The 19,049-nt window shown below is 40.9% G+C and overlaps 1 protein-coding gene across 2 annotated transcripts in view; it reads left to right on the forward strand.

Annotated features, from left to right (window-relative positions):
* The first annotated feature begins 740 nt into the window (after window positions 1-740).
* LOC121271794 (myosin-9-like) overlaps window positions 741-19,049 on the forward strand; it is a 188,674-nt gene continuing 170,365 nt past the window's right edge. For both annotated transcript variants that reach the window (XM_041178075.1, XM_041178076.1), the window contains exon 1: window positions 741-901. The gene's annotated coding sequence lies outside the window, so the exon portion shown is untranslated. The remainder of the gene's footprint in view (window positions 902-19,049) is intronic.

The following is a 19,049-nucleotide window of genomic DNA, read 5'->3' on the forward strand; positions in this document are numbered from 1 at the left end:
TATAAGCAGCGCCTGATATTTAATTCTTATATTAATTCCATTGACTGTTCTGGAACTGAACATCAGGCGGTGTGTATAGTGGGTGACCCATCTGATATCGCCTGTTCTGTGCCACACCGTCCAAGATGAATTTCTACTGGGTCTTTGAAATATTGAATTCTCCAGAATCTCTTTGTCTTTTTATGTCCTCTCCCATTCATACTCTTATCTGTAAAAAGGTCAGTTTATATGCGCTTCTAGATCTCTCTTTGCCTCCACTTTTATGAAGAATCATACAATTTAAATTATATTTCTTTTCACTGTTATTTTCCCTAAAAAAAACTTCAAATTTCTTTGCATCTACAACCAATCTGTCAGCTCCACGAACTTTCGTCCCACATTCTACCTCACAGTTTTGACATGCCCCTCATTTGCTATAAGCAAACTTGCATATCTTTGGGGGAAAATGGGAAAGGTGGGCGTCTGGATCCTTTATTATGAATTTGAATCTTGTTCCAAGCAAAGCAAATCAGAAACTGCCAATCCCTTCATTTCGCTCGTGTCCCCGCCCCGCCCCGCCCCGCCCGTCCGTCCGTCCGTCCGTCCGTCGGCCGGCATTGGCTGGAGGAAGGCGGGTCTGTCATTTCTATTGGTCAGGGTGCTGTCACTCAACATCACTCCGTAATCCAATTGGTTGGCAAGGGGACGGGTTGACGTCATGGGCCGGGAGTTTGGATGCTGCACAAACGGCTGGTGCGTGAGCTGCAGTTCGAGAGCTCGAGCTAGCGTGAGGCGGACAATCTGAAGGACGGAGCGGTTTTTATTTTAATTTGACGAAAAAATTATAAGAAAAGGCCACTTATTTTCCACAGATTCTAATTCCGAAAGGCGAGAGCATTCAAAAAGCACCTGAATCGCGGAGGTAAGAGGCAGAAAAAAATGTGAACTTATTTTTGGTCAATTTATTGGTGAAGCGGAAAAGGGAGAGAAACCAGGAAGAGAGTCAGACACCGGGCTGGGCCGGCGCGCTCGCCACAGGCAGATTCTCATTCCAATCATTTTTAAATGTGCTTTTCTTTTTAAAAAGCAGAAGCTGAGAGAATAACCTTGTTCTGCTGAGCCATCCTACTGAGGAAAATTTAAAAAAAATCAAGCCTTATAATCTACAAGCAAATCAAGTTTTTTTTTCAGCTTGTGTGTGCAACATTGTTAATGCATATAATGCAAATATATTCTATGTTTTTTCAACTTGGGCAAAGTCGGGCGACAGGTAATATGGAAACCGCCTTTGCTGTTGTAGCTCACATAGAAATGGGCTTGGCTTCCGCTTCTTCAGCTCTGTGAGCTTCCTGCCCTTTTTTAAAAAAAAAAATCAAGTGATTTCCTCCATGAGTCCAAAATTCCCCCTCCCATAATATCAACTTGTTAAGATTGCAGCCTTCAAGTCCGATTACATCCCTGGAATGCGGAGTGCTGCTCAAAAGGGCATCTACTTTCCATTGATTTAATATAAAGCAAATTAATCCTCGCTCGTTTTACAGGGCTATCACGTCCTATCAGAAATAATTTTGGTGTCGTTTAACTTGCACAGTTGTATTCTGTTCCAGTATGGTGGTGAAAAGCTGCTTGAATTCTCCTCATTCTTCCAATTCAATCTTTTCCCCAAGTGCCCATCCCACAATCATTAAAAAAAAATGTTCAGCACCCTAAGGATAGCTATTGAGTCTCTGGTCTCTGAGCTAAGTGAAAATGATGGCATTGTGTTGCTGTTATATTATCTAGTATAGCTTATTCCTAAAGTGAATGCATGAGGAAGTTATAAAAGGGGAGGTTCCATGATTCCTATTTAGGAAAAAGACAAAGTTATGTACAAAGAGTCCATACTTGTATAAGTAGAATACAGCCTGGAAATTATGTACCATTTTTAGTGAGAACAAATGTAATGACTTCCTTTTAAACCTGTTAGATTTTTCTACAAACTGTTCATTACATACTTCCCCACATTTGAAGATGATGATTTGGAGGAGTTGAAAAAGAGGAAGCTTAAAAAACATAAACTTTCTTAAAAGTACTGCAGGCAGATTTTTTACACTGCTTCGTTAAAGTTGTGAGACGGCTGCTTGCTCTGTTTTACCTTCTGAAGATTCTTGTGGGCTTTACTGAATTTACTATAGCCCCACCCAGTTTGAAGTGTAAGACAGTGTAATGTAAGTAAAGAATGATTCATGGAGATGTGTGCCGATAACTTACAAAAGCCTTCCTGTTAGCTGGCCAGTAATTTTTTCTGGAATTTGTAAACGTTGCTGCTTGAAATTTCTGGTAGCAGCTTATACTGTCTACTGATGAAGCATGCATTTTTACAGAGGCTAGGGTTATTAAAAAGGGTTTGACTATTTCTAAAAGGCATACTGTTATATTGTTTCTAGTACTATGAATAATACAGTAATGAAATGCTTGCTAAAGATCAGTTGTCTCTTGCTTTATCATTTTTAATATGTGGTCAAAATAAGTGGAAAATTAATAAATTACCTCCATAAAAATGAACTCATCCAAAATTCTGCTGCTCATATCCTAGTTTGCACTGATTCTAGTTCACCCTTCACTCCTGTGCTTGTTAAACTATAATGGCTTCTGCTCTGGCAATGCTTCTATTTTAAAATTCTCATCTTTATTTTCAAACCCCTCTGTGGCTTTCTGCCCTGCACCCCCTGTTGCCTCCTCCAGCCCTACAACCCTCAGATTTCTGCATTGTTCTAATTTTGGCCTCTTTTGTGTATCCCTGATTTTCGTCTCTCTGCCATTGACAGCCATGCCTTTGGCTCCTGAACCCTAAGCTCTGGAATTCCCTCCCTAAATCTCTGCTCAACTCTATCTTGCCCCCCGCCCCTCTCCTTTGAGATACTCATTATCCGTCTTAATATTTTACCTGGCTTTATGTGCAGTTTTGTCTGTAACGTTCCTGTGAAGCCCCTTGGAACATTTCACTGTGTTAAAAGAGCCAAATAAGCGCAAGCTTTCATTGCATAATTTGTTAGTCTGAGTCTAGATGGTAGTGCATGTCGTCTTTCAAAATGTTATGTGATACCTCAAATTTTGTTATTGGGATGGTTACCCTGTTACATGTTGGAATAGGCAACAATTTTTAGAATAGGCAATAATTTAACCAACCTGAATGCTGTAAAATAAAAAAGCCATGCTTTTTCCAATTTGGTTAGGATGTTTGACTTTCCCCTAGTCTTTCAGAAAGTACGGAGGTAATATATTTTTGCAGTTTGGACATTTTATGATTATTATTGAAGTGCTGACACCATGTTCTGCATTATTGGCTCTCCATGCAATTGGAAAGAAATAAGTTAACTACCCCATGTGAAATTCATAAGCAACTGAATTATTATTTAAATTGGAATAGCTCTTGCACAAACTGTAGCTTTTCATGGATATTGTACACTTGGAAGAGAAATTTGCTAGTCAAAATATAATCAGGAACATACTGTATAAAAATCAAACCTGCACATCTTGCATGTAACAACTTAGGGCTACAGGTAACAATATTGCTGTAGGCTGTCAATATACAAGTAGTCCAATCTCCTTTTTTGATGGCTTCTGTGACTTCCAAGTTCTGAGGAGACTAAGGTGTGGCAGGGTACTCAGGAATGTAGGGTGGTGTTTTGACTTGTTCCTGATATGCATTCCATATCACGTATGCTGTCTCGCTTTGTATTTCATTCTGGAAAGTCATTTTTAAAGGGAGCAGAAGTAAGGGAGTAGGAGAAGAAGGGGGGAAAAAAGAGATCGGGTTGGAGTTGGAAAGAATTTTAACTGTATCAATCTGTATTGGATGAAGTATTCTGCTAAAATTTGATGTCAGTGCAATGTTTTTGATGCTATCTTGAATTATAGCTCTGAACCTAAGATGTTTAAAATGGAATCTATGTACAAAGGACTTGACTGCAGAAATCTGTTAAAATGAAGAAATAGTGTGCAAATAGCTAATAGGGCAAAATTTAAGTAAACTATCTTTGGAAAGCGTAAAAAAAAATGCAAGGTGGGCTAATTCTTACAATTTTGTTCCTTCCCTAAATTAAAGTGGTGAATTACACTGGTGTGGCTGTCGGTTGCTGGTATCCTTCCCTAAGTGTTGCATGTGCCTGTGAGCCTAGTTGCATTGACATGAGAGAGAATAGGGAAGAGGTCCTGCCAAGTGAGGATAAGGACTTAGGAACTAAATTTTAAGAAAAAGGGACCTCGCTAGTTGTAACCTTGGGTATGCTAACTGAAACAAAAACAGAAAATGCTGGAAAAACTCAGCACTTCTAGCAGCATTTGTGGAGAGAGAAACAGAGTTAACGTTTCGAGTCCGTATGACCCTTCAGAGCTACATTCTAATTGGCATGGGGTGGACAGATCAGGAAAGAGTGGCTGAAAGAGCGGTGTAGGAAGGAGAGATTGTTTTTAACAGGGCACTGGCACCTGTACTGGGACAAGCTGTAATTGAACTACAGTAGTAACAAGGTTCTAGCAGGAAGGATAGGACTGTACATAAGACTTTAAACTAGCAAGGCATAGGCTGGGAGAGAGGCATCTGGTGAAAATAGCAATAGCCTGAAGATAAAAGTAGTGGTTGTGAGTGAAAATCAGACCAAGGAAAGGAATAAGGGTAACAGGAATGGTCAGGGAACAGATGACAATTATAGAGCAGAAGTATAACAAAACATGAGTGAGATTAATAGAAACAAATTAAATTGTCCATTCAGCAACATACACAGCATCTAAAACAAAATGGGGGATTGTAGGCAATAATTTTTGGAGAGGAACCAGATGTAGTTGGAATAACTGAGACATGGCTGCATGAAGAATAGGATTGGAAGCTTTATATTGCAATATATAATGTAGATAGTGATAGGAAAGGAATAAAGAGTAGTTGTATTAATCAGTGAAAACAATGGCAGTAGCAAAAAGAACATAGCTAGTACTAGTATGCTAATAGGGGTATACTATAGATGTAATAATGGAGTAGAAGTGGAGGAAGAAATGTAGGCAAATCTATCAACTTAATAAGAGACATTGAATAATAATCACGGGAGATCTCAAATGCATCAAATAAACTAATGAACCAAGCCAATAAGATAAGTAAGCATTGTGGTGCATCAATGTAGTAGTGATCTTAACACAAGTTTTCAAATAATTAAGACACAAGTATGCAAGCCCCAAAGTAATAGATTGGGGGGCTTATTTTGAGAGGATGATGATGAAACTAGGAGTGGTAAATTAGAAAATATTGATTTTTTTTAAATGGAGAGATGGACAAAATTGAAACTAAAGGAAAAATGTGTACATTAAGTACTTAGACAAAGGAGAGGATGGAAAAATAGAGGTTTGGAAAGAAGGCAAAAAAACAATTATGAAGGCAAAGATTAATTAAAGTGAAGGGATTCTACAATTCAATAACAAAAGGAAAGCTAAGATGGGGATATGGCCATTAAGAGATTTAAAGTAAAGATATGGGCAATGAGTCAAATGGCAGAAATACTGAACCTCCCCTCAGATTTTACCAAGGAGTCTAACATGATGGATATGATGAGACATTAGTGAACATTAAATGTTTTTCCATCTCTTTTTTAAAATTTATGATTAAATCTATAGAACTATAGACCAGTTGGCTTAATGTTTGTAGTAAGTGATATTGGAATATTGGGTGTAATAGAGAAACATGTAGATTCTGAAAATATAATAAAGAATAGTCAGCAAAAATTTCAAAATGGAAGGTTGTGCTCGACAAGCCCTATTGAATTCTTTGAAGAAGCAACAGAGTAGGTAAGGTTAATGTATAGATTGTTAATGTGATCATTGTTTTTACCCATTTGCATAAATTATTTGGATTCAGAAATTGGAAGTACAAAATAAACATCTGTAGGTGATACCAAATTGTAGGATATAGTTAATGCTTATGTTCATAGAAAGATGAAGGGGGGGCTTTCAGCCCATTTTATCCACGCAACAAGATGTTAACGAACTTGAAGAATGTTTGTGTGAATAGCAAATGGATTTCAATATAGGTAAATGCATGTTGATAGGATGAACGAGGCCAGCTGCTTGAAAAATAAATCTAAATGGGGTAGAGGCATAAAGGAAACTAGGAGTACAGATTCCCAAATCATAAAAGCAGTAATGTAGGTTATCAAAGCCATAAGAAATGCAAAGCAATTGGATTAATTTCTAGAGCAGAGAATTTATGTCAAACTTGTATACCAGCTTTGCCAGACTGCTCTTGAAGTACTGTGCACAGTCCTGTCCTTCATTTTGCAAAAATTATATAGAAGCAACAGAGAATTTAGGAAAAAAAGATTTAAAGAATGAAATGGGTACAACTATCAGGAATCACTGAACAGACTGGGGCTTAGTTTCTGAGAAGACAAGATGTTCACCATAAATCCAGCAAGGAATTCAGAAGAAGCTTCTTTTTAGAATCATGAAATTTTGGAATGGCTACAGCACAAAAAAAGACCATGTCTCCTGTCATGTGTCATGTGGCTGTCTACAAGAGCAACTTAGCTAGCCGCACTCCCCTGCTTTTACACAGTGAATGGTGAATGTGGAACTTGCTACGTACAGAGTGGTTGAGGCGAGTAACATAGAGGAATTTGAAAAAACTAAATAAGTATGTGAGAAAGAAATTGAAAGAGCGAGATGAAGTAAGGTGAGAAGAGGCTCATATGGAGCATGAATATCAACGTAGTTGTTCGACTGACCTATTCTGTGCTGCAGCAGATATGCCGGCAGATTGTATGTATTTTTGCCTCAATGCAGTTGAGCCAAATCATTACCTGGTGTCCACATGTGCTTTTCACCGTGGGTTACTGGATTGAATGAGCATGCTGGCAGCTCCTCCCCTTTTCAATTTGGCAGCAGAGAGCAATTTTTGACCCTGTTACTGCTATGATTGAGCTTGGCTAAATGAACCAAGGACCAAGCCCAGGACCTTTCAGCTCCACTTAATTTTGTACCACTGCATGGTGTCGTCACAGTAAGTCTTCAGTGGAGCTCATTCAAAAACTTTTAAAGAGAATCTATTTACCCAATTTTGATTAAGACAACTTATCCTATCTTATAAAATCTATTGGTAAACTAGAACAAAGTGGCTTTCCATTATCTCAATGATGTGACTTTGTTTTCTTTCTCTGGATTAGCTCAATAGATGGAGATACAGTGTGCCATATATTTATGTGAAGATAGAGTCCATATACAGAGCAGAGAGTTGTAGCTGCAGCCTGATTGGTACTTATTTTCAAAGTGACAGATGCTTATTTACATAAATTTCATCCTGAGTGGTATATTTGATAAATTAATCAGACTTTTTAAATGCCAAAATCTTGAGTTTTCTTGTAATACTGACATGACGGCAGCATCAGATGTGGCATCAAGGAATACTAGAAAAAATTGTGGTCAGTGACGAAACAAAGGTGTTATCATTCCAGCCAAGGTTACGCCTAGCCAAGCCTGATCCCAGAGTGGAGCCCAGCTTGATAGATCCTAACGTTTGTTTGTTTTCATATGTGGAGATGGGCTACTGAACAGTCACCAGAGTCAGCTAATGAACTTTAACAAAGGTGTAAAACATTTATAAACCGAGAAAAGATGAACTATATTAAATACTCCACCCACAAGTATAACTTTACAGATATATACAGATTTGTAAGGATAACACAAGTTACAAAAGCTATCTTATACTCTAATGTCCACAGTAAGTACACAGTCCATGTAAACCAGTAGGCACCCTGTGGTCAGATACACCAGACTTCTGAAACCAAGTGACCGATGCCACATTAACTAGATGCTAGACATCTCTCCTCAACTCCCACTGCGTACGCACACGCACGCGCGCGCACACACACACACACACACACACACACACACACACACACACACACACACACACACACACACACACCCCCCCCCCCCCCCCCAACCCCCACCCCCACGTGCCAGATGCTTGTCACACTGTGAGCCAACTAGTGTCACTGAACTCCGTCTTTCACACAAGGGTTTCCAATCTGCACTCTCCAAGAACTTGCTTTTGAATCTTCTCCCAAACTGACACTTTCAGATGCCTCCTACAAGGGTTCACCTCCAGGGTTTTGAACTCTCCTTCTGATGTTTATCTCCCCTGAGTCACCACATGCATTCAAGCTGTCTTCCACACACTCTCCCTCTCTTACTCAGCTGTCAGCCAAGAGTAACGGACTTTCAGTTGTCTCTTTGGACCACCTTGCCTCTTGCAAGCTGTTCTCGCCTTAAATCTGACTTCTGTAGCTTTTGTCTCTTTACATCTGAAGCTTGGATCCTTTCTCTCTGCCCCTAACTCTTTACTTAACAGGACCTTTTTCTGGTTCCTATCCTTCCTTTGACTAGAAGGTCTGCTTGTGAGTTTCTCTTGTTCTAACCCCCTGGATTTTGGGGTCGTTTCTTTAGCTTGGGACTGCCTATCTGTCCCCTCTAGGCTACTTCGGCCTGGCAGCTATCATTTAAAAACTGCTGAACTCCAACAGCTTCCACATCAAAATTACTGTCTCTAGCTTTTCTGTATGTATGTCTGTGGGAGGGACTTGCCTCTCTGAACCCCTGTTGCTAGCAGACTGGAAAAGTTAACTCCGTTTCTCTGTCCATGGATGCTGCCAAGACCTGCTGAATATATCCAGCATTTTCCGTTTTTATTTCAGATTTCCAGCGTTCGCAGTATTTTGCTTTTCCATTGTGTGAAATTCTCTTCCATGAATATCTTCGCTCTGGGATTTCTGCCTTGATCATGTTCATTGCTTTCTATTTCACTTGATCAGGTACCTAAGAAAACTCTTTCACAACCATGCCGCCTTCCTTAGAAGCTGTCTCTGGCTATGACTTATTCTGCATAGATTCAACTGAAATTGCACCCTTCATGTTTTAGACCCATCCACAGTTGCAATGTCTTCTAATTATTTTCACTCTGCCAATTGGTTGATTATGTAATGGAGACATTGTACATTTTTTCAAATGGTTGCAAAAGATCCACGTGTTAATTTAGGGAGTTTTCTTATGGCTATTGTAAGTTTTTGTTGAGGGTTTTTTCCCTAGCTTAGAATAGAACTGAGAACGGTGTAAACAAAGCCATGTTGTGACTTTTTTTGATTGAATATACCACTTGCCAGGCTAAAGCTGCCTTATAAAAAAAATGAGTGACTTCTTACCAGAGAAATTTATCTGGAAGGGTTAGAAGCAGTGCCAAGTTTTAATGGAGCATTCACGCTGCACTTGCTAATTGTCGAAGATTCGTGCTTCCTAGTTTTATTACCACAGTCTCGGCATTCTTACTCACTTCCCCCTCCAGCACAGCAAAAGGGGGTAAACACTTTGAAAGTCAATGTTCATTAAGGTGGGATTATTAGGTTCTGTCATTGCAGCAGTCTTGCACCTCATTTATAACTATGTTGGTTATCATTGGTGGAGTCCTAGTTTCTGCTGATGGTGTCCCATTGAATACTTAAGACTACCTTCTTGGGTCAGTGAAGTATAGATGAAGTGCATGAAGATGCAATCACAAAAGCCTTCCGTGCACAGCTGCTGCTGGCATCTCACAATGTGCTTGAGACACTCAAATGTTTTACCTGCTATCCTGATTGGAGGTGAAGTAGGTCATGATGTTAGAGAAGAAAACATGCAAGTGATGTTGCAATTGGACATGAACTGCTTCAAGGCCTGGACAATATCCAGGCTTGGGCTGACAAGTGGCAAGTAACGTTTGCTTGGCACTTGTGTGGTGTGATGACCATCTCCAACAAGAGAGAATCTTGCCCCTTGACATTCAATGGCATTACCATCGCTGAATCCCCCACTATCAACACCCTGAGGGTTACCATTGACCAGAAACTGAATTGGACTAGCCATATAAATACTGTGGCTACAAGAGCAGGTCAGAGGCTAGGAATCCTGCATCGAGTAATTCACCTCATGACTCTCCAGAGCCTGCCCACAATTTACAAGGCACAAGTCAGGAGTGTGATGAAATGCTCTCAATTTGCCCGGATGAGCACAGCTCCAACAGCACTCAAGAAGCTCGACACCATCCAGGACAAAGCAGCCTGCTTCATTGGCACTCACTCCACCACTGATGCACTGGCAGCAGTGTGTATCATCCACAAGACAGGAACTTACAAAGCCTCCTCGGACAAACTCCTCCAAACCCACTACCACTATCATCTAGAAGGGCAGGCGCAGCAGACGCATGGAAGCACTGCCTTTTTTTGTTGTTCATTCACAGGATGTGGGCTTCGCTGGCTGGGCCAGCATTTATTGCCCATCCCTAGTTGCCCTTGAGAAGGTGGTGGTGAGCTGCCGCCTTAAACCGCTGTAGTCCATGCGGTGTAGGTACACCCACAGTGCTGTTAGGAAGGGGGTTCCAGGATTTTGACCCAGTGACAGTGAAGGAACGGCGATATATTTCCAAGCCAGGATGGTAGTGACTTGGAGGGGAACTTGCGGGTGGAGGCATTCCCAACTATCTGCTGCCCTTGTCCTTCTAGCAGGTAGTAGTCATGGGTTTGGAAGGTACTGTCTAAGGAGCCTTGGTGAATTCCTGCAGTGCATCTTGTACATGGTACACACTGCTGCTACTGTGTGTCGGTGGTGGAGGGAGTGAATGTTTGTGGATGTGGTGCCAATCAAGTGGACTGCTTTGTCCTGGATGGTGTCCAGTTTCTTCAGTGTTGTTGGAGCTGCACTCATCCAGGCAAATGGGGAGTATTCCATCACACTCCTGACTTGTGCCTTGCGGATGGTGGACAGGCTTTGGGGTATAGGTGCAGAGAAATAGCGACTAAAAGTTATATTTAAATGGTAAAATTTAAAACTATTCACAACCTGAAGGAATGAGACTCCATACTTATAACTTTACTTTCTGGACAAGAGAGGCTGATTGGTAGTCTTTTAACATTAGCACATTAAAGTTGTACTTGTGATAGTTTTTAAGAATGTTCTATGGTTTAACAGGCAAGTAATGTGTAAAGGCAATATCTTCATGAAAATCATGGTAATCACGTTGTTTGCGTGAAGCTAACAATGGAGTGGCACAAATTAAGCAGCAACTTGTTTCACAATTCATGGGTAAATTTCCCCGTTACACAGTTCTTCTAGTCATTTTGTGCACTAATGGCATATATCACTAATTTTTTCCAACAAAATCATGCCCCATAAATTAGTGAAAGTGTTCGTGGGGCGGAAGCGATAAAAAGAAAGTCGAACAATTCCCAATAGTTAATACTTGGTGTTTCATTAAATCTGTGTATGATCTAATAGAATAGGGAGGGAATTGGAAGGAGTTGAGGTGCTTTCACATGAATACTTCCCCATTATTATGTAGACAGGGTTGTGATACTTACAAGTGTTCAGATATTCTTACAGTTTAGGGGGAAAGGTTCAGTCTTTGCAAGAAAATGGCAGTCATTAAAATAATTGAGTAGGAAATGATTAACAGTTTGAAGTGGAGCATAGAAAATATTTGTGAGCTATGTCGCTTCTACATGTGGCCTGAATCAACCTCTGGAATTTTGTTTTGTAGCAACAAAAAGTTGAACAACATTTTAAAGGAGCTTAATACTTTCAGATGTGGTTTTCTATTTATACAAAATATATTTCCATCTTTTGATTCTCATTTCCTTAGCATTAACCCCTGATATATGGTTTCTTTCATACCTTCAGGCCTCTGTACCCTGTTCAAATGTCATTGTTCATGTATAAATCTAAACTGAGTGTGGGAATTCCATTGGAAATACAGAGTTTCCAGCAGTGGTATCTGTATGGTGATCTGAGTGGGAGAACTGCTGATCTTTACTTCTGCTTTCTAGTTTACCAAGGGCACTATATGGCACCCTTACCCTCTAAGATTAGCTAACTAAGTACAAATTGGCAAATAATCCAGGAAAATCCCAGATTCAAATCATAGGCTGTGCAGAATTTAATGTTTACCAGGGTGACGATAATACACTAAATCTGAAAATTACCCTCGCTCTGAGATCATCATCACCAACAAGAAAGAGAGCCTATCCACTTCCCCATGATATTCAATGCATTACTATCATTGAAGACTTGCCCCATCACAAACCTATCAACACTGTCGGGGTAACCATTGACCAGAAACTTAGCTGAATCACCCCCACTAGTACTGTGACTGCAAGAGCAGGTCAGAGGCTTGGTAGCCTGCAGTGAATGACTCGCCTCCTGACTCCTCAAAGCTATTTTGTCACCTACAAGGATGAGTCAAGAATGTGATGGGATACTCTCCACTTGCCTGGATGAGTGCATTCCCAACAACATGAAGCTAAACTCCATTGCGGACAAAGCCGCTCTCTTGATTGGCCTCCATCCACCACTTTAAACATTCGCTCCTCCCAACACTGGTGCAACTTGACTGCAGTGTGTACTATCTGTGCAAGATAACTATCCAAAGTTTCTTTGGCGGCACCTCTGAACACAGAATCACTAATATCTGGAAGGGCAAGAGCAGCTGGCAAATGGGAACATCACCTGCAAGTCATATACCATCCTGATTTGGAAATATGTCTTGCTCCTTCCATTCAGCCTGAGGTTACCGACCGGTCTGAGGGGGTGCAGGTCCCTTCTGTGCCCTCCCAGCAGTTTGCAGCTGCAAATGGTAAAAATCTGGCTGAGACACTTGAGGTGGCAAGTCCATATGTGAAGCCTGCAACATTCACTGCTGAAGCAGTTTCAAAGGACTGGAGTGCCCAGTCTGCTGCTGAAGACTGGTCTGCTGCGCCTACTGCACAGGCTCTGTAATGGGGTGGTGCTACCACTGATTGGTCCTAAGACTGGGGTCAGAGTTGATCAGCAAACTGGACCTATCCTGTCTGCATTTGGTTAAACGAAGGAAATAAAAATGATTTATTTTTTCAAAAAAAAAAATCACTAGGTTAAAAACTCTACCTAACAGCATTATGGGAGTGCATTCACCACACAGACTGCAGTGGTTCAAGAAGGTGGCTCACCACCACCTTCTTGAGGGCGATTGGAGGTGGCAATAAACGCTAGCCTTGCCAGCGGCACCAACATTCCCTGGGTGAAGGAATGAAAAAAAGCACTGCCGAGGAACTATATTACTCTCTTGGTAAAATAGCAAGCTATGACTAGCTGTCATTGTCCTACATTTTTTGAATGTGTTGCTTTTTAGCATCTCTGGGTGAAAATGGAGGGGAAAAGATCGGAGGAAAACATAAAATGCTGGGACTCCGATCTGGCAGCACCTGTGGAGAGAGAAACAGAGTTAACGTTTTGACTCTGTATGACTCTTCTTCAGATCAGTCCTTTTTTTAAATTCATTCACGGGATGTGGGCTTTGCTGGTTGGGCCAGCGTTTATTGCCCATCCATAGTTGCCCCGGAGAAGGCGGTGGTAAGCTGCCTTCTTGAACCGCTGCAGTCCATGTGGTGTAGATACACCCACAGTGCTGTTAGGAAGGGAATTCCAGGATTCTGCCCAGCCACAGTGAAGGAATGGCGATATATTTCCAAGTCAGGATGGTGGGGAACTTGCTGGTGGTGGTGTTCCCATGTATCTGCTGCCCTTGTCCTTCTAGATGGTAGTGGTCGTGGATTTGGAAGGTGCCGTCTAAGGATCTTTGGCTAATTCCTGCAGTGCATCTTGTAGATAGAATGCACTGCTGCTACTGTCTGTCAATGGTGGAGGGAGTGACTGGCACCACATTCACAAACAATGAAGTGGGCTGCTTTGTCCTGGATGGTGTCAAGCTTCTTGAGTGTTGTGGGAGCTGCGCTCATCCAGGCAAGTGGGGAATATTCCATCACACTCCTGATTTGTGACTTGCAGATGTTGGACAGGCTTTGGAAGTGAGTTACTCGTTGCAGGATTCCTAGTCCCTGACCTGTTCTTGTGGCCACAGTATTTATATGGCTAGCCCAGTTCAATTTCTGGTCAATGGTAACCCCCCAACAGGATGTTGATAATAGGGGATTCAGTGATGGTAATGCCATTGAACATCAAAGGGCAATGATTAGATTCTCTCTTGTTGGAGATGGTCATTGCCTGGCACTTGTGTGGTGTGAATGTTACTTGGCACTTGTTAGCCCAAGCCTGGATATTGTCCAGGTCTTGCTGCATTTGGACATGGACTGCTTCAGTATCTGAGGAGTTGCAAATGGTGCTGAACATTGTGCACTCATCAGTGAACATCCCCTCTTCTGACCTTCTGATGGAAGGAAGATCACTGATGAAGCAGCTGAAGATGGTTGGGCCGAGGACACTACCCTGAGGAACTTCTGCAGTGATGTCCTGGAGCTGGTGCTGCTCCTGGCATGCCCTCCTGTACTCTTCATTGAACCAAGGTTAATTCCCTTGTTTGATGGTATTGGTAGAATGGGGGATATGCCGGGCCATGAGGTTACAGATTGTGTTCAATTACAATTCTGCTGCTGCTGATGGCCCACAGTGTCTCCTGCCCTCCAACAGTCGCAGCCATCTTCCTTTGTGCTAGGTATGACTCCAACTAGTGGAGAGTTTTCCCCCGATTCCCATTGACTCCAGTTTTGCTAGGGCTCCTTGATGCCGCACACTGTTAAATGCAGCCTTGAGGCTAGCTATTTTGTCCATGTTTGAACCAAGGCTGTTCAAATGAGGTCAGGAACTGAGGGGCTCTGGCAGAACCCAAACTGGGTGTCAGTGAGCAGGTTATTGCTAAGCAAGTGCCACTTGATAGCACTATTGATGACCCCTTCCATTACTTATGAGGGAGAGTAATTGGGGCAGTAATTGGTTGGGTTGGATTTGTTCTGCTTTTTGTGTACAGGATGTATCAGGGCAATTTTCCACATAGGTGGGTAGATGCCAGTGTTGCAGCTGTACTGGATTAGCTTGGCTAGGGCCATAGGAAATTCTGGAGGACAAGTCTTCAGCACTGTTACCTGAATATTGTCAGGGCCTATAGACTTTGCAGTATCCAGTGCCTTCAACCATTTCTTGATATCACGTGGAGTGAATCAAATTGGCTGAAGACTGACATCTGTGATGCTGGGGACCTCTGGAGGCGGCCGAGATAGATCATCTGCTCGGCACTTCTGGCTCAAGATATCTTTTGCAGTGATCTGCTGGGTTCCCCATCATTTGAGGGTGGGGATATTTGTGAAGCCTCCTCCTCCAGTGAGTTGTTTAATTGTCCTCCACCATTCACGACTGGATGTGGTAGGACTGCATAGCTTAGATCTGATCTGTTGGACAGAGCTAAGTGATCGCACAACTATCACTTGCTGCTTATGCTGTTGTGGCTTGCAAGTAGTCCTGTGTTATAGCTTCACCAGGTTGACACCTCCATTTTTAGATATGTCTGGTGTTGCTCCTAGCATACCCTCCTGTACTCTTCAATGAACCAGGGTTAAAACCCTGGCTTGATGGCATTGGTAGAGTGGGAGATATGTCAGGCCATGAGATTACAGATTGGATTCAGTACAATTCTGCTGCTGCTGATAGCCCACAGCATCTCTTGGTTGCTCAATCTTGAGTTGCTAGACCTGTTTGAAATCTATTCCATTTAGCATGGTGGTAGTGCTACACAACACGATGGTAGGTATCCTCAATGTGAAGGCAGGTCTTCGTCTCCACAACGACTGTACAATGGTCACTCCTACTGATACTGTCATGGACAGATGTATAGACAGTCCTACTTACCCCTCATGATTTATTTCATGGTTTCTGTGTGGCAGTGCTTTTGTGTAATTCAAGTGAAGATGGAATTTAATTTATTGATCCCTGCTAACAATACACAGTTGAATATGTGTTAATGAGTTATATTAATTGCTACTTTGCTAGACTGCAAATGCTTTTTTTTTCCTAAGCCGCAACAAAACTTTGGAAATTTCTTGCTGACCCTGTACTCATGGAAATAATGTTTAATGAATACAGATGTCAGTTGTAATTACAGCCTATAGATTGAGGAGCTCTAATTTCAATTAAGAATCTCCAGATTTATTTTTCCATTTAGCAGTTCAATTCACCACAGGGCCTACTTTTTATGCAGCTTCTTTGAAGATATTTGAGAACTAGAAAATTTTAGCAACATTTTGCTGTGTAATCTTCTTGTGATCTTATTGAATGGTGGAGCAGGCTCGAGGGGCCGAATGGTCATCTCCTCCTATTTATGTTATGTTATTATGTAAAATTGCAATATGGCGGGCCTAATGTGACATCCACACTGGCAAGACATTGCCTCTTGCCATCATGCTGCCTTTCAGCCATTTGGGAAGAGGATTTTTTTTTGTCTTGCTTTCTTATTTTGATCATTGACATTGATTTCATTATTGACTCATGTGAATTGAAATTGATGCTTCCATCCTTCACTCTACTAGAAATGCAGCGCCTTACACTTGAAATCTGCTCTTTTTAAACAGTTCGAGAGCCAGCAAAACCGATTCATTGAGGTTGCGTGACTTTAATTATACTTGCTCCAACTGTGTCACTAAGGTAGTGAGTAGCTGAATTGATTCAGTCCAGGCAATTTCTAGATTTTTATCCTAATTTATGTTGATTTGATTCTGCTGCAGTGGTGGTAGCTGCATGGTGATAGAAGTAGAACAATCTGCCTAATCATTCCTAGGCTAGAACTAAAAAAATTGGCTGCAGTTCTCAGGTATAATTCCTGGTGTGTGTGCTTGTATGCGTATGCCTGCCTGTTTGCATGCAAATTTGAAACCATTACTTCAGCAAAGGGGTCAAGATTTTGGGAGAAGGAGGGTTGAAAAACATTTCAATAATGAAAGGGGAAATTCTCCTTTTTGTGTGTTAACTTTTAATATTTGTTGCTTGGATTAAAAGCGCTTGTTTCTGGAGATCCGTTTACAATCCATCGGCTGATTTTTGAGGATCCAGGCGGATAAAGTGAATAATTTGTAGGTCTTGTCAGATAAATTGAGATGGTATTTATAGAAAAAAAAGACCATTGTGAAATCAGACTTTTTATGTAACAATCTGGATGTCGAAGATCTTTTCTGTACTGTAATTGAAGGTTTATCAATCTATGGAATAGTTATATTTCACTTAAGCTAACAAATTTAATGCTTCATGGTTAAAGCAATTGGACTGGAGGCATATGCTTAAGTTTAATGTTCAAGATTGCAGTTATTATTCTGGTGCTGCTACTAGTATTTGGTCTACAAGAGAATTTTCCTGCCATTTATCAGAATCATGCTGTATCTGTATTGTAATCCAAGTATTTGCAATATTGGTTGCAGATAGGCATCACTGATTACTATGCCCAAATACAGCTGTTGTTCTGACCAGGGAAACTTTGTGCATTACATGTTTGCAGAGACCCTTCATGGATGTTAAATATTTAGTGTAGCAGAAATGAGAGGACTGAAAATTGGAAACCTGTCTTTTAGTATATGGAAATGCTGAAGTGCGCTGAAACTTATATCTTGAGATTCGCCATCCTTTTCATTGTACTAAGGTAGAGAGGGTACATGGAAAGATTCCTCAGGTATGTCAAGCCAAATTTCCTAATGGAACTAGATAACCCCTTAGCACAAGACAGTGTAACATGCTGAAATACAGAATGGCCTAACAAATTAATAGAGTAGTTAAAAACCATTTGAAACGATTGAGTGTTCATTTCAAATGTATTCCTAGCTGAAATATGCATTTGAGCAAAACCTAGTTATTAGAGACGTGTGTAATTTTGTGATCGGTTCACAGTAAGCTTAATACAAATAGAAATACATTTTTATCTTTTCATCTGCCAGGTAAAATTATACTTTTGGCTGCTCTGGTTATACTTCAAGCTCATTAATAATTCAGGCAAATCAAATCATGTTGCAACTTAAATCTAATCTTAATATTTACACCCAGTTGAATATTTTCAGGATGTTAGATCAGGATATTGATGTTTTTTGAATTTGAAAGATTTTGTTACAAGACTGTTACTGAGCGGACATTAACCAAGATCACATTTATGTACGTAGTACTTAAAACTTTCTAGTATATCATGCGAAATTTGAAAAAAATCTGTATTTAAAATGTTTGTTGGCTGATAACATTGATTTTGTTTTTGGTCTGCCAAGGTCATGGCAACTCATTAGAGTTTGAATCTCCAGAATATTGAAAGAAATGAATAAGGAGTTTCTGTTTGAGGATTGTGCACTTGATTTTTACAATCAGCTTGACTCTGTTCTAGCTTCTGTTAGGCGGTGTGTTTGAGCAGGGATTTGAGCATGTAACCCAGACTTGAATCAGTCAGTCAGTTTATGGTTGTCCTGTACCACAACTCCACTTTACCTGCCTTTGTTCCATGCCCCATATTACTCAAACCTAACAAAAATCTCTTTTTGAATTTTCAATTGACCTAGTAGAGGGAGTGTTCCAGATTGCCACTACCCTTTGTGCCCTTTGTTCCAGATTGCCATTGTCGCTGATATCATACCTGAAAGGCCTTGCTCTAATTTTATTGCCCTTTGCTTTGGACTCTCCTGCTAAAGGAAATAGTTTAGAATCATTAAAAAAAAATTACAGCACAAAAGAAAGCCATTCAGCCCATCATGTTTGTGCAGGCTGAGGAAGAGCTATCCAGCCTAATGCCATTTTCCAACTCTTGTTCCATAGCCTTATTGGTTATGGCACTTCAAGTGCATATCCATAAATGTGACGAGACCTTCTGCCTCTGTCTTTTTCAAGCAGTGAGTTCCAGACCTCCTCCATACTCCTGGGTGAAAAAATTCTCCTCAACTTCCCCCAATCCTTCTCCCAATTACTTTAAATCTATGTCCCCTGCTTATTGACCCCTAGATTAAGGTAAATAGGTCCTTATTCACAAGCTATGTTCCTCCATTTTGTACACCAATTAAAATCTTCCCTCAACCTCTGTTCCAAAGAAAAGAGCACAACCCTATCTATCCAGTCATTCCTCATAGCTAAAATTCTCCATTTCTGGTAACATTTTCGTAAATCTCCTCTGTGCCTTCTAACGTGATCATATCCTTCATTTAATTTGGTGACCAGAATGTACACAGTACTCTTAGCTGGTGGTG

Source organism: Carcharodon carcharias, chromosome 31, assembly GCF_017639515.1.
Source record: "Carcharodon carcharias isolate sCarCar2 chromosome 31, sCarCar2.pri, whole genome shotgun sequence".
Lineage (NCBI taxonomy): Eukaryota > Metazoa > Chordata > Chondrichthyes > Lamniformes > Lamnidae > Carcharodon > Carcharodon carcharias.